Source organism: Lonchura striata, chromosome 1 (assembly GCF_050655825.1).
Source record: "Lonchura striata isolate lonStrDom1 chromosome 1, ASM5065582v1, whole genome shotgun sequence".
Classification (NCBI taxonomy): Eukaryota; Metazoa; Chordata; class Aves; order Passeriformes; family Estrildidae; genus Lonchura; species Lonchura striata.
Window position 1 is genome coordinate 113,646,717 of NC_140703.1, and position 15,275 is coordinate 113,661,991.

Genomic DNA, 15,275 nt, shown 5'->3' on the forward strand with positions numbered 1-15,275 from the left:
AGTATCAGATCTAACAGGGACACTGATAAAGGGGGTTTGGACAGGCAAGGCTTGTTATTGACTCAGGCTGGAGAGTGGGAGCTATTGAGACACTTGCTGGTACTACAGACACTGAAACCAACTCGATTCTCCTCCAGCTTCTGTGTGTACAAGGCTACCTGTAGAATTAGGTTCTTTAAACTAGAAAGCCTACAGTGATTGAACACCACACATCCAGAGACTGCTCTAGGGAGCACCTCCCTTCACAGGAACCAGGTTCAGAAGTACCTGAGCAGCACCACAGGATCTGCAAATCTCCCGGTGCTGAGGAGGAGCACAAAACAATCCCAGCTTGTATATGGCTCGCAGGGACCCACTCTGTTCATGCAGCAGCCTAACTGAGAGCAAAAGAAAAGCCATCTCTTGATGGGATAATGATCCCTGTCCCTCACGCCTGGATGCCAGACGAGTCTGTTAGGGTGGCAGCTGTCTGGTGACTTGGAGAATTTATTTTTACAGTAGCTCGGTGATGGGAACCTTAGGGAAGAAAAAAAAAAACATCCCTTGGCAGAGAAAAGACCCTAATGAACCATTTGTCTAAGCTGTTCCCAAATCCTCTCGCTGGATTTGTGTGCACTCATGTGAGGATGAGCATTAGCAGGAGGCGGTGGAGGTTACTGGAGGGAAGATTAGCGCGGCGAGCAGAACGCTGAGCCCGGCTCTGCGCGTCACTGCGCCCAGCCTGACCCCAGCAGGGTCCCCAGCTGCTGCTCAGCACGGCCCAGAGCCTGCTCCGCATCCCCAGGGCTGGGGAAGAGTCACCAAATCCCCCCTGACGTCTCCTGAAGAGCTTGGGAGGCAAACAGAGCACCCGGGCCAGACTGGAGCACGCACTGGGGGAGAAGACACAGACCAAGGGATGATCAAACCAGAGAACGTCACATTTGCAGACTTGAACCCACAGCAAAGTGCTGTGCTCAGGCACAGCAGATGGGATATCAGTGCTGCTGACGCTACACCAATGGCCATGGCTCTGCTGTGTATAATTAAGGTTAAATGATAACGATTGTCACAGCATCTGCAGTTCGAAACAACCCCTCTTTTCACTTTCTTTTTTTTCTTTTTTTTTTTTTTTTCCAGACCAAATCTGTGGGAGTCCAGGGCTTTCCCCTGTCTGCCCTAGCAGGTCTGGGACCCTGGCAGGGCTCAGGAACCCCCCTGGACAGAGCCCCCAGAGACACTGGCTGTGATCTCTGTCCATGGAAAAGAGTTTTCAATCTTACAGGGTCAATTACAAGCTCTGAGTGTTTGATATCAGTAATAATTAAGTGTGGCATGGGTGCAAAAGTAAAATTTTAGGATTCCAAAGGGGACAAGATGGAGGAAATTGGGTGTGCCTTGTCCTTTTTCTCCTCCTTCATGCCCTCCATGTTTCACTGTGGTGTTGGCATTTTTCTGTTGGTTCAGGCTGGGGACACACTGTCCAACGTAGGTGACAGATATTGGCACGTTCTTGTAAATCCAGCCCAGGGAGTTTCTGGTATTTAATGTTTGTAACATCCCACTGAGGGCAGAGCCCCACACGCTGCCCTGCAGGACAGAGCTGGGCAGGGCAGCAGAACATGTGAGAGATAAACAGAATAAACAACCTTGAAACCAGCACAGACCAATTATGGCTTCTGCTTTGGCAGTAGGGCAGAAAGACAGAGACTTTCTACAATCTCAGAATCATCAATACCTCAGATTCTGACAAAATACAGTGGGGGAAAGCAAGTAAACAGAAAAATCCCCGCTGCAGCTGCTGAGTGAAAGAAATAAAATAATTTGTACGTTAGTTCTGGGAAAAGTGGTCCAGTGGAGGGGAGTTGCAATAACAGAGGGAAACTCAGAACAATCATTTTTAAATGCAAGGTCCCAAATCTAAACTCACAGCATGCAAACATAAAAGTATTTGAATGACATTTCTCACTCCTTAGGCTGACACAGTGACCTGTAGACCACAGAGGGGCTTTTCAGTGACCAAAAGAGGGTGCTCTCACTTATAAAGGTTTCAATAATGCACTTTATGATCAGCTGTGGATTCAGGAGAATGGTTCTGGAGCCTTCTCATAGCTTTCAGGCAGATGAGCAAATGAAACTGCAGCCTGTTGCCCAAGGCTTGGTGTTCTTTCTCCACCTAGAGCACAACAGGAGGAATGTTCTGCAGCCACACAGAGAGATCTGAGAGGTAACTCTCCTTCAGTGCTATCCACTGCTTTGCCACTGATCGAGTGTATTCAACCTTCCTTTCTACCTCCAAAGCCTTGTCCTGCTCTCACTCTGACTCTCCAGTTTTATTCACCAGGAAATCTGTGTATTTCTGTGCTGTGGAGAGATTAAAACCTGCCAGTGCTGTTCAGCCTCCCTCTGGGTCTGTGTTGCTTTACAGACCTGTTCCAGGGTTCCTAAAAGAGTTGGTGCTTCTAAAGAGCTGCCTGCTCTTCCCAATCCAGTTAAAAGCAGGCCACCATCCTCTGAAGGGCATGAATATTTCACTGCTTTTATGGCCCTGTTGTGCCCATCCTCTTCCTGTCCCAGCCTGTGTTGGAAGCTGGCTCCTGCCCAGGGCTGACCCAAGCATAAGAGGGATAAGAGAAGGAGGGCAGACATTTAATCATCCCTGTGGTAACAAAACGTGGTCCTGAGGGCTCCATCAGCTCTGCTCCTCTCCAGGGTGGGCACTGCTTCCCAGTGGAAGGAGACATTCCTTACCTGCAAGAAGACATTCACACTTCGGTGCTGATTACCCTGGAAAGGGGAAAAGGGGATCCAGGCATGCTGTAGTACTGGCCCTACTCAAAAGGTGTGTAAAGAAAGCATCCACAGAAGGAAAAGGGACTTTTCCCTAGGGGAGAAGTATTCCTGAGAGTCTCACAACTCACTCTGACACACAGCACGCTTCCTCCTGCTCTTCCAACACACACCACTAAGCCCTGTGCACTTTGTTTCTCCTCTCATGCACCACCTTCTTCTGGAATTTGGGAGATTCTTTTTTTTGTTTCTGAAGACTAGAGTTTCAAGAGGCTGCAACTGTGAATGAGCCAGTCCATCAGCCACTGTGCACTGCTGCAGCTGTGGCACTTTATTTGCAAGCCCTGATCCAGGGGGATGGGTTATCTTGACTTTCAAAGATCCACTTTGGTTGAAGAAATAAAAAATCAGCCAAGAGAATATCTGCTATGATCAATAAAACATCAAAAAAGATTGGCATGTATCTTTAAGAAAATAAGGACAGCTTTCTCAAAAGCTGCATCTGTCCCTCTGGGATTCCCAGAACCTGAGAATTCCAGGCCATGTGAGTAAAAGGGCAGCCCTTGTAAGGACGTGATAAATGTCTTCACACTGAGAGGAATGATGTATTTTGGCTTTACAATCAAGCTATGGGTCTGCTGGTAGATAAAATTAGCACTGAGAGATAAAAGAAACAATGGGGAGGATTCCACTGATTGATGAATGGAAGAAGATATTTGCTTTTACAAATAAACTTCAAAAGCAAACTAGGTTTGCTAATAAATTAAATTGGATATTGAAAAATGAAAGAAACAATGGGGAAAAACTCTGAATTCGATAAGAATTAAAAATTAAAAGGGAAGATTATACAGTAGAGGGGAAATCTTTGGTATCAGGGATATTGGTAAGCCCGTACCTCTCAAGTACTTCAGGCAATGGGGAAAGAGAGAAGGGAAATGCAGCCAGGAAACGAGGATAAAATTAGGAAGCTATGTCCTTCAAAATTTAGGACAAAATTAGGAAGCTATGTCCTCCAAAAATTTGAGAGACCCCAGAGGAATACCCCATGGTCTCTCCCTTTATTGGAATAAAGTAAAAGGACTCCTCTGTCTCCTTTTTGGACATAAACCTCTAATGTTTGTGGATTAATTTTCCTGACAACACCAAGCAGAAGGGACGTGTCCCTTCTCCAGTGAATGTTATTCCAAGGGTTTGGACATGGCTGCTCCATGGCTTTCAGGGGCTGGCAAGGGCTTTTTGTCCCCATGAACTGTATTGCTGGCAGTTTTTCCAGTGTGTTCACAGCATATCAGATGCAATGTGCAGCCTTCAGTTGAGATCACAATATGCTTTACATCCATTTAACATCTATTCCCAGAGGTTGCCACACTGCAGAGTTGGCTTTTCCTTTACAAAGCACTCAGGCAAAATACGCTCCAGGGTCTGCAAATCTGCACGGCTCTGGAAGGGGTTCTGCGGGGTCCTTGTTACCATTCCCAAGCATCCTAAAAGGCTTTTCCAAACCTCTGGAAAGCACCAACACCCAAACTGCTACCAAGATGACCTGAATTAATCAGGAATCTCATCCATCCCAGACTTTTCTGTTAGCTGTCTTGTTATTCCCTACATAAGGGACAGACATGGGTGCCTCATTCTCACCCTTAAATCACATCTGATTTTCAAAGTGTTCATCTGCCAGCTCCTTTTGGTCCATAGACAATTAGATTTTCCCCAGCAGCCCCCAGGAAATGGGCCATATTCTTCTAATACCTGGTACAAATTGGGAAGAGGTGGGGAAATCTGTTATCAACCCAAAAAAAGGAGGTGCAGAGGAAAGAGCTGAGGTTTCAGGTGAGCTGCTGTGTTGTTTCACACCTCTTTAGCTTATCTCCCAGAGCAGCATCCATTGGAGGTAAGCCCTGGCTTTACTGTGCCCCTGCAGGATGACTTCTCAACCTGAGCTCATTCCCTAAAACCCTTCCAGCTGCAATGGGAAGTTCAGCAGAGCAAAGCAAAGTCATTATACAGAATTCAGAGCTGAAAGGCACAGCCTGAGCCCTCCTCAGCCTCCTGCATCCACGGCCAGGGAGCTTCCTGTCCTCCCACATGTGGCATGCTCTGACCTTTGCACCTCTGCTAGCCCAAAAGTGGCACACACACACACACACACCTCCCAGCTGGGTCTGTGCTGCTGATGGCACTCTGTGCTCCACCAGGGATAGACTAGGGCTGGGGAATCACCAGGAAAAATGAACAGAGCAGCAAGTTTCTTTTTCCTGACCTTTAGCTGGATATAGGAGTGCTCAGAACCTGGCACACAATATCTACCACATTAAAACAATAAGGAATGACAGCCTGACAGGACTTGACCTTGTTAATCCAGCTATTTAGTAGAATGTGCAATTAGACAGCACCTGCAGGTGAGCCTGCACTGATATACCTGCTCAATACACAAGCACTGCTAACAGGACATTTTTTGCAGCCGTGATTTTAGGACCACTTCTGGTCTAGAAACACAGCAAAATTCCCACGGCGTTCCAGTGAAGACAACTGCTTAGGAAAGCAGTTTATATGGGGGGAAAAAAACAAGCCTACAAGGTTTTGTAGACATTGGCATACTGATTAAAGTGCCATGGATCTTGCCTTAGGGTGCTCACTGCAGCTGCCCATTTGTTGAGAGAGACAAAGGGCACAGAGAGCCTGTGTGGAAAAGGATTGGGATGGGCATGTGCTGCTGCTCTGCCACTGCAGAGATGGAAGTGGTTGGGTTTAATGACTGCCACAGAGGTAGACCAGCAATCCCTGTTCACCTCGTAGAGGTGATTGCCACATCCACAGAATCACAGAATGGTTTGGGATGGAAGAGACCTTAAAGATCATCTCATTCCAACTCCCTGCCATGGGCAGGGATGCCTTCCACTAGAGACCAGTTTGCTCCAAGCCCCATCCAGCCTGAACACTTGGCCTTAACCACTTTAAAGGATGGCACAGCCACAGCTTCTCTGGGCAACCTGTGCCAGGGCCTCACCACCCTCACATGAAGAATTTCTTCCCAATATCTAATCTAAATCTCTCCTCTTTTAGTTTAAAACCAATTCTCCTTGTCCTATCACTGTCTGCTCATATACAAAATCAGACTCTCTCTTTTTTATTAACTCACTTTAAATACTGAAAAGCCACAATAAGGTCTCCCCAGAACCTTCTCCAGGTTGCAGCTCTCTCGGGCTGTCTCTGCAGCAGAGGTACTCCTGTCCCTGTATCATCTTTGTGGCCTCCTCTGAACCTGCTCCAATGGGATTTTCTTTTGCTGAGGACCCCAAATTTAGATCCAGCACTGCAGGGGGTTCTCATGAGGGCAGAGTAGAGTGGGAGAATCACCTCCCTTGGCCTGCTGGACACCCTCCTTTTTTGCAGTCCAGGACATGGGGGGTTTCTGGGTTGCCAGTGCACATGGCCACCTCATGTCCAGCAGCATCCCCAAGTCCTTCTCTGCAGGGCTACTCTCAGTAAGTTCTTCCAGTGTCGCTTTCTCTCTCTCAGGGTTCCTGATGGTCAGGGTGAACCCAAGAGAGATCCTAAAGAGTCTCTGCTTCCCTGGCCCAAACACAGCTGAAGAAGAAGTCTTGGAATGCTTTCAGTTGCTTTTTCAAGGTTGTTTATTTCTTCTTATCTCTATTTCTTTCTCTGAACTGCCGTGGTCTGCCTAGCACAGAAGCCATGTCAGTCTGGCTCTGAGTCCTGGGCAGCTCCCACATTATCTACTCAAAACTACCTGTGTACACCAATCCCCATCACCTATGTTAGACAGTGAATCTCTACCCCAAGCCAATAGAAAAGTGCCACCATCACACCAAGACATGCAGGACAAGAAGAACAAGAAGAAGGCCAGGAAATGCCCAAATCCCTCAATGTTGTTCCCTGAACCCCTTATCTTAAAACCCCCAAAACTCTATATTTTTTTCACCCTTAGTTCAAATATCACACTACTAAAACTCTTGTGACTTGTAATTCCTCATCCAGAGTTGACAGCTTTCCACGGGCTAAAATTGAAGCCACAGATGTCTTTGACCTCCTGCCAGGGTCTCTGAGACCCCTGCCAGGGTCTCAAGAGAGCCAGGCCAGCCAGAGGGATGTTCTGGACTCTGACATTCCAGCTGTGCTCATGTCTGGAATTGCCCTGACCCAGGTGCAGCACCTGCCACTTGGCCTTGTTGAACATGGTGAGGTTCTTGTGGTTTCACCTCCCAGGCTTGCTCAGGTCCTTCTGCATGGCCCTGTCCTTCCATAGTGACACCTGCCCCTCTCAGCTTCCCATCCCCTGCAAATGTGCTGAGGGTGAGCTGGATCCACTGTCTGTGTCATTGGGGAAGCCATTCAAGAGCCCTGGAGCCATGGCAGAGCCCTGAGGGACAGCCCTCATCCCACACCTGCAGCTGGACATGGAGCCACTGCCCACAGCTCCCTGGCTGTGCCTAATCAGGATCCACTTCAAGCTGGTGAACAACCTGGTTGCACACCACAGATGCCACTTTCAAAAGAACTTCTTTTACACTGGGCTTTCAAAAGCTGTAGATAATGCACGTACTTCTTGGGCCAACAACTGATTAGTTTTTAAAATAATGTCTAATATTCGGTGTCAGGTGAGGGTACAGCCAGCCACTTTCAGCCTCTGGTCACAACCTCTTCCCTAGAGGTATGTCAGGCCCATGGAGAGATCCCAAGCAGAGGCAAGGATCAGGTGGATCCTTGCTGGAGGTTCCCTCCATCCAACTGCATCTTCAGCACTTTTATCTCTTGTTTTGTTAAGGACAGTAATGAAATAAAATTCAGGCCCTTTTTGGGGTAGATGAGACCTGGAAAACTCGCTAGGACCTGTGAGATCAGCTCGGTGAGATTGCAGCACCACGATTCCAAAGTCTCCTGGCTGATCCTGGCTTCCCCGTGGAATCTCTCTGGGATCAGCCTGGAGGATGTCTGCAGTCTGGAGCTGGAGGGGGGTGAGGAGTGGGCAGCTGAGGTGAGGGACCCCAGGTCCCTTGGCAGCTGCCAGCCCAGAGCCAGCAGCTGCCTGGGCTCCTGCACAGGCTCCATGGGGAGGCTTTTGGCCACCCAGTACAACAAGAGGCAAAATGGGCCAGAGAACTGAAATCAGCAGTGCACACCTGAGCCCAGCGAGTGCCAAGAAAGCTGTTCCAGGTGCAGTGGTAAAAAACCTTGCAGCAGCATTAATGAATGCACAGGGAGAATGTTTAATTTGGGCTAAATGGCTGAGCAGCCTCATGCCAGCTGTGTCTTCAGCTGCCTTCTAGTTCAGGTTCCTTCTTCGTGACACTGGCACCTTCCAGCTCTCTCATACCAAGAAAGTTAACAATAACTTGTGCTCTTGCTTGTGGTTGTTTTAAACAGATTTTAATCTTGTGGGAAAATGGCTGTCTAGTATTATTCCAGCATTCAGTATTGCTCTGCTCTGAAATCTAACCCCACAAGTGGGCTCCTGGGAAACTCCTTTTGTCTTTTGCTAATTCAGAGTACAGCAGATCCTTCGCAGGGCCCAGGTGATGCAACACCCAAAGGACATTTCAACAGCCACCCAGTGCTGCGTGGGTTTCCTGTAACAGATTTACACCACAAGTGTTACTTCCTGAGCTGGTGTTTCTTCAGCTAGAGCTGCTTCACAGTGCTAAAACCAGTGCTGTAAATACTATTGATCTTAGGCCCTGCTCTGCAAAAATACAGTTCTGCTGGGTGTTGTGAACATTGACTTCTTGCTAAGCTCCTGGGAAATGCTTTAAGAGCATATAGCTTAGCAACAACACTGACCTTTTTTTTTTTTCTTTTTTTTTCCCTGAACCTCATTGCTTCCTTAGTCAGGTGGCAGCAAAGTCTGTTGTTGCAGTGACTGCCCTGAAATAAGGAGCTAAAACAACAATGGGAAGAATTCACAGGAGGCACAGGCAGCTCAGGAGCTGCGTCAGAGCCAGCAGCTTTGATGCCTGTGCTTTCCCAGGGCTGACTAAACACATTGATTAGATCTGCATCAGCCATCCTGCAAGGCACAATTGGAAATAATATTTTCACAGGATTAGAGCTCTTTGCTCTGAAAATTAGCAGCTTGACTTCAGGTAAAATTTTCGAAGGCAGCTGTGAGGTGCGGAGAGCAGAGCCTGGCTTCAGCTCAGGTCGTCAGCAGCTTACCTGGCTCTGAGGGGTGATGCTGGCAGCGGAGAAGTGAGAGTTTGGGCTCAGGCTTCACCTCAGGCTGCCCCTCTGAACCTGTTTGCTGGCAGGTTTCCACTTCCATGTCTTTTGCAGGTGTAACTCCTCCTCTGCCCCTTCCCCTGTGGCAGCTGAGGCCACGGACACGGCCCCACGTGCAGGTTTGCCTGCTGTACATCTTCTGTGTGCTCACATCACAGGGACAGTCTGAGCAGGACGGGCTCCCACCCCCTGCTCACGTTGGGAGTGATTTGTGTGAAGGCAGTGTTATGTGTAGTAAATATAATTCGCGCCATTCCTTGTATGAAATATGCAATATTGGATACTTGTTAGATTATGCCTGTTTGTATTACTTCCCCCCAACCCTTGCAGGCGAGACTGGGTGTATATTGGAAACTGATTTACAAGTAAAAGGATGTGACTCAGCCAGGAGATGGGCCATGGCTGGACTCAAGGTGTTGATCATCGGTGCTGATCGTTGCCCGAGATGGATCTCATGGAAATCCTCAGACAGATCCATGTGAATGCAGCCTTTCCGTAAAATCTCATCAGGGATTCACCTACCCAGACATTGAATTATTTCTCCTCATCACCAAAAAAAGAAAATCTTATTAACCTATAGACTCTGAATAGAAGAAAAGACTGATTGCTGAAATCTTGGCCTCAGGCGGAATTTTCCCTATAAAACCCACTTGGGCCAGGATGGAGGTGTGTGGGCATAGGGGAAACCTCTGCTGAGGCTGACTGCTTGTTGCACACCCAGGGTCAATGCCTGGGCTCGGCTCTGTTCTTTCCTTGTGGCTGGCTAGATAGAATTTGACCACTAATAAAATTATTTTTATTTTTAATCTGGCTAAATAAATTCTCATTTATAACAGCAGGATGAGCACACCACAGCACGGATACCTGGGCAGTGCAGCTGTGCAGGGCAGACGGAAACCCTGGGAGCTGAATGAAACCCCACAGTTTTTTGTTCTACAGTCTCCTTACCCAGCTCTGGCTCCCTGGGAAGCAGGAAGGGTTCCAGGCAGTCTCCATGGAGCTCTCTGGCTTCCAGAGGGGCTGCTGGCTGTCACAGGATGCTGCTGGCAGCCAGGAGAGCAGAGCTCACACACCACAGCCTTTCTCAGGCATTCCACACAAAACAAGGGGGTCCTGCTTTCACCCTGTGAGCTCCTGAGGGGATTTCCATCCCCTCTCAGGGCCTGGCTGTAACCATCCTGCTTCTCTCTCTGCACCAGGGGATGGCACCTCACAACTCAGGCTGGTCTGGTGATGCTTTCCTAAGGGCTGCCACACCAGCAGCTTTTCCCAAGTTATCCCTCCCTCCTGCCCCTAAGTGAATCCCACACCTGGGTCCCCTCACAAGCATCTTCTGTTCCTACAGGATCCCCACAGCTCCAAGAGTGTCAGAATCTGTGGTATTGATGATCCCGAGATTGTAGAAAGTCTCTGTCTTTCTGCCCTACTGCCAAAGAAGAAGCCATAATTGGTCTGTGCTGGTTTCAAGGTTGTTTATTCTGTTTATCTCTAACATGTTCTGCTGCCCTGCCCAGCTCTGTCCTGCAGGGCAGCATGTGGGGCTCTGCCCTCAGTGGGATGTGACAAACATTAAACACCAGAAACTCCCTGGGCTGCATTTACAAGAACGTGCCAATATCTGTCACCTATGTTGGACAGTGTGTCCCCAGCCTGAACCAACAGAAAAATGCCAACACCACAGTGAGACATGGAGGGCATGAAGAAGGAGAAAAAGGACAAGGCACACCCAATTTCCTCCATCTTGTCCCCTTTGGACCCCTCATCTAGAATCCTAAAATTTTACTTTTGCACCCATGCCACACTTAATTATTACTCATATCAAACACTCAGAGCTTGCAATTCATCCTGTAAGACTGAAAACTCTTTTCCATGGGCAGAGATCACAGACAGTGTCTCTGGGGGCTCTGTCCAGGGGGGTTCCTGACCCCTGCCAGGGTCCCAGACCTGCCAGGGCAGCCAGAGGGAAGCCCTGGATTCCCACACAAGAGGACACAGCAGGGCCCCCATGGCATCACTCAGCACCTCTGTACTGAGGTGAATGCAGGCAGCACAACCCTTGGCACCTTGCTTCACATGCCAGCAAGAGAGATGGAGGCATAAAATTCCTTGTGGGACATACATGCTGTGTGTCCCTGCTGCTCAGAGGGTTCCTGGTGGGGACAGGGCAGGAACCATCCCATTTGTCCATGTCTCGGGGTTCTGAATGTCAAGGAAGCCCCAAAATCGTAAAGAGACTTTGCTGCCTTGGCTGTGCAGCCAAAGAAGGAGTCTGGAATGCTTTGGATCATGTTCTCAAGGTTGTTTATTTTTCCTATCTATAACATTCTTTCTCTGACCTGCTGAGCTCTAGCTAGCAAGGAGGCCATGGCATTCTGTCTGCCCTCTCGGGTGGTGTTTACATTTTATATCAAAAGTTATATATAGTCTGTTTACAATAATGTGCCAATATCTATTATCTATGTTGGACAGTGTCTCTACCTTAAACCAATAGAAAAGTGTCACCATCACAGCAAGACATGGAGGACAAGACGAAGGAGAAGAAGGGCAGGCCACAAATTGCTCCATCTTGTACCCCCTTGAACCCCTTATTTTAAAACCCTAAAATTCTACTTTTTCCCCCTGTGTTAACTCAACTACCACACTACTGAAATCCTTGTGGCTTTTAATTCCTCATACAAAATTGGCAGATTTTTCCACAGGTTAAAATCAAAGTAACAGATGTTTTTGACTTTGTGCCAAGGTCTCTGAGCCCCCTGCCAGGGTCTGGAGACAGCCAGGGCAGCCAGGGGGATGTGCTGGACTCTGACACCCATTGAAGCAAATCTACTTCTGGAGCACAGGGGACACCGACAGCAAATCTCCTGCTCCTGGAGCACAGAGGTCACCTGCTCTGGGCTCTGCTGTCCCCCGGTGCCCATCCCGAGCTCCCCATGCCCTCAGCAGGGTGCTGGTGGGAATCGCTGCCCTGGATGATGCCCAGCGCAGCTCCTGCCAAGGGCTGGCAGCGCTGCAGGCTCTGAGCCCTTCCAGCCGATGCCACGGGAGGGAGCCCCAGGAAAGCCAATGGAAAACTCCTGCATCCTCCCGCCATGGAATTGCGGCTTCCCCACGAGCATCCCCCAGCGCCTCCGGAGCCGGCGATTATTGATTATTTCGCGTGGGGGTCATGGAAAGCAGCACCTCCTCCGTCAGGAGGGGTCCAGCACACACCTCAGGCTGCTTCTGGACTAAACCACAGGCAGAAAAGCTTTAGAGCCCGCATGCACTTTACCTGCACTTCCTCCCCTCGCCTGGCCAGGACAGCTCCCGGTGGGTTTGGGGAGGCTTTGTGTGACCCAGGCAAGCAGCAGTGAGCTGCTGTGGGTGTGCTCTGCCTTGCCTTTCTGCAGGCTTTCTGTTACAACCCGGCTCTTTCGCTAAAGAATTTTCTGTAAATATATTTCAGGATAAGTCTGGCACAATCCCTTTTTTTTTTTTTTTTTTTTTTTTTTTTTTTTTTTTTTGTGACTGCGGAGCTGTGAGCAGAGTTCAACTGCAGACAGCGAAGGGAATGTGCAGGAGGTTTTTGCCCCTCTTACAACAACTTTCTCTGATACCTCTGCTCTGGTTCTCTGGCAGAAACACCTCCTATTTTTAGATTTAATATTTGCTGATAAAAAAGCTCCACTGTGAGGGTACAGTCCCATGACAGGCTTGAGCTGAACAACTTGGCTGCTACAAAAAGGGAGAAGCCTTCCTTCTTTCTCCTTCTACCCCATCTGTGCAGTGCAGCTTCATTTCCCTGTCCTGATTGCAAGATAAAACTATTCAGCTTATTAACTTGGCCATTTGAGCCAGTTCAAGGCGCTCACGATGTGGCCAGGCAGGTGTGGGAGATGGAACAAAATAAGATCTGGGAAAGTTGGAGGGAAACCTGCCTCTTGAACCTGGGCTGAGCCCAAGTGAGACAAGGTCCTGCTGTACCAGGAAACCACAACCAAATGAAGACAGGCTGAAAACAAACAAAATTATGGGATGGCCATCACAGATCTGCAAGGTGCTTTTCTCCTGTGGGTAGTGGTTTGACTGCTGGCCAAATGCCAGTGCACTCACGAAAATCATCTACTCTGTCCCTTTTTCCTTCTCACCAAAAAAACAAGATATTTCAAACTACTACACTATGCAAAGAGCTTGTACGGGCTCAGGGACACTGGACAAGTCATTGGAGGAGGGATGTCATAAGAGATTTCCACCAAACTCTCTCCTTTCACTGCCTTGGTGTCCTCTTGGTCTTCAAAGTACCAGAGGGCAGCATGCAAGCAATACCTGGAGAATTTTTCAAAGAGTACTCAGAAAGGTCAAAAGACATCAGCTGGTTCCACTAAATGCTTCATCCAAAGTGCCCAGGACAGGCCAGAGAGGAATTTCCCTCAAAGGAGCAGCTGGGTTTGCTCATGAGATGGACTTTGCTTATTTTCCAGTTAATCCTTTTGGCCCTTAGACTGTGGAGGTGGATCAGAAGCACTTCAAAAGGCTGGGAGAGAAGGTGTGAGACAGGAGAGCCAGGATTACACTCACACTGAAAGCAGAAGAGAAGGGGTTTTTCTTCTTTTCGTGGTGAATAGGGATGTCATCCCCCATGGCCACAGCACAGTGAGGCTGCCCAATTGTCCACATCTGGGGAAAGCACAGGGATGGTGGGGTTCACCTTGAAAAAACACCTACGTGGTTTTAGAGCTCTCCTGCCAGGCTGGTATTGCTACAGTCCCCACTGACATCTCTTCTGGAAACAAAACCTGGAATTCCTGCCCTGCAAGGGGGGCTGGAGGGTTGTAGGGTTATAGAGAGTGTTAACAATGGGGTAAAAAAATTATAAAAATCAAGAAGTAGTTCTGGAAGAGCCCCAAGTGAAGCTGCAGCTGTGGGCACTAGATGTTACTTGTGCACTGAGTCATGAAGGAGGCCACAAACACACCAATGCTCACCACTGAGTGCAGAATATTCCTCTTTCTGTCCCCTGCCAGGGCACTCCACCCTCACTGCTAGCTAAGAGGTCCTGCTGCCTCGTGTGTGAGCGAGGAGACTGCACGTGCAGCCTGGTGAACCAACAAGGCTATCCCTAAATTCTTACCCTGATTCTGCTCATCTCCTGTCCACTTTGATATCAAGAAAATCACCTGCTCTCTCTGTCTCCTCTGTAAAGGGAAGAGCATGGCATTTTTGCCTAGCTTGTAAGGAGAGAGGGCTTTTTACAAACAGTGACTGCCTTGATCCCAGACTGCACAGCAGCTTGCTGGATGAAAGTTCTAATCACATCGAATAGTGGGTTGAACTTAAAAGCCCTGCAACTTTATTAATTTTCCTGGTTGACAATTGTAAAGCTCTCCCTAACAGCAAGAGATAATAAATCAGCAGTGTTCCTAATCAGGGGCTGGATCTCGAAGCCTCTCCAAGGAAAAGCTTCCCTAAGACACACAAATCCCTCAGCCACGCTCCAGTGTCTGCACTGCTGCCTCTCCAAGGCTCTGACTCAGCATCTCCTCTCCTCTCCTGCCACTCATCCAACCTCAGGGACTATCCCTGTCCTTGGAGCTGGTGAGAATGTACCTTGATGCTGTGTCCAGTTCTGGCCCCTCAGTTTGGGAAGGACCTTGAGATGCTTGAGCACATCAGAGGAGGCAACAAGGCTGGTGAGGGGCTGGGAACACAAACCCTGTGAGGAACGTTTGAGGGAGCTGGGGTTGTTTAGCCTGGAGAAGAGGAGGCTCAGAGGTGACCTTATTGCTCTCCACAACTCCTGAAGGGAGGTTGCAGACAGGTGGGGTCAGTCTCTCCCACCAGGCAGCACTGACAGAACAAGAGGACACAGCCTCAAGCTATGTCAGGGAAGGTACACGTTGGATATTGGGAAAAAAATTTTCACCAAAAGACTAATAAAGTACTGGAATTGCCTTCCCAATGAGGTGATGGAATCACCATCTCTGGATGTGTTTAAAAAAAGACTGGACTTGGCACTTGGTGCTATAGTCTAGTTGTGGTGTTGGGGCATAGGTTGGATTTTATGATCTTCAAGGCCTTTTCCAACCTCATTATTCTGTGATTCTGCGATTCTGTGACTGCTCCTGGTGCCAGGCTGGTGCCATGCACCTCAGCCACAGCATCAGAGCCTTGCCCTCACAGCACTGACAGGGGCAGGGCTCAGCTGGGGCCTCACACAGGGTCTGTCCCCATCAGCTTGGTGGCACAGTCCTTCACACCAGCGTTGCCCAGAGAGAAGAAACAAAGCCACA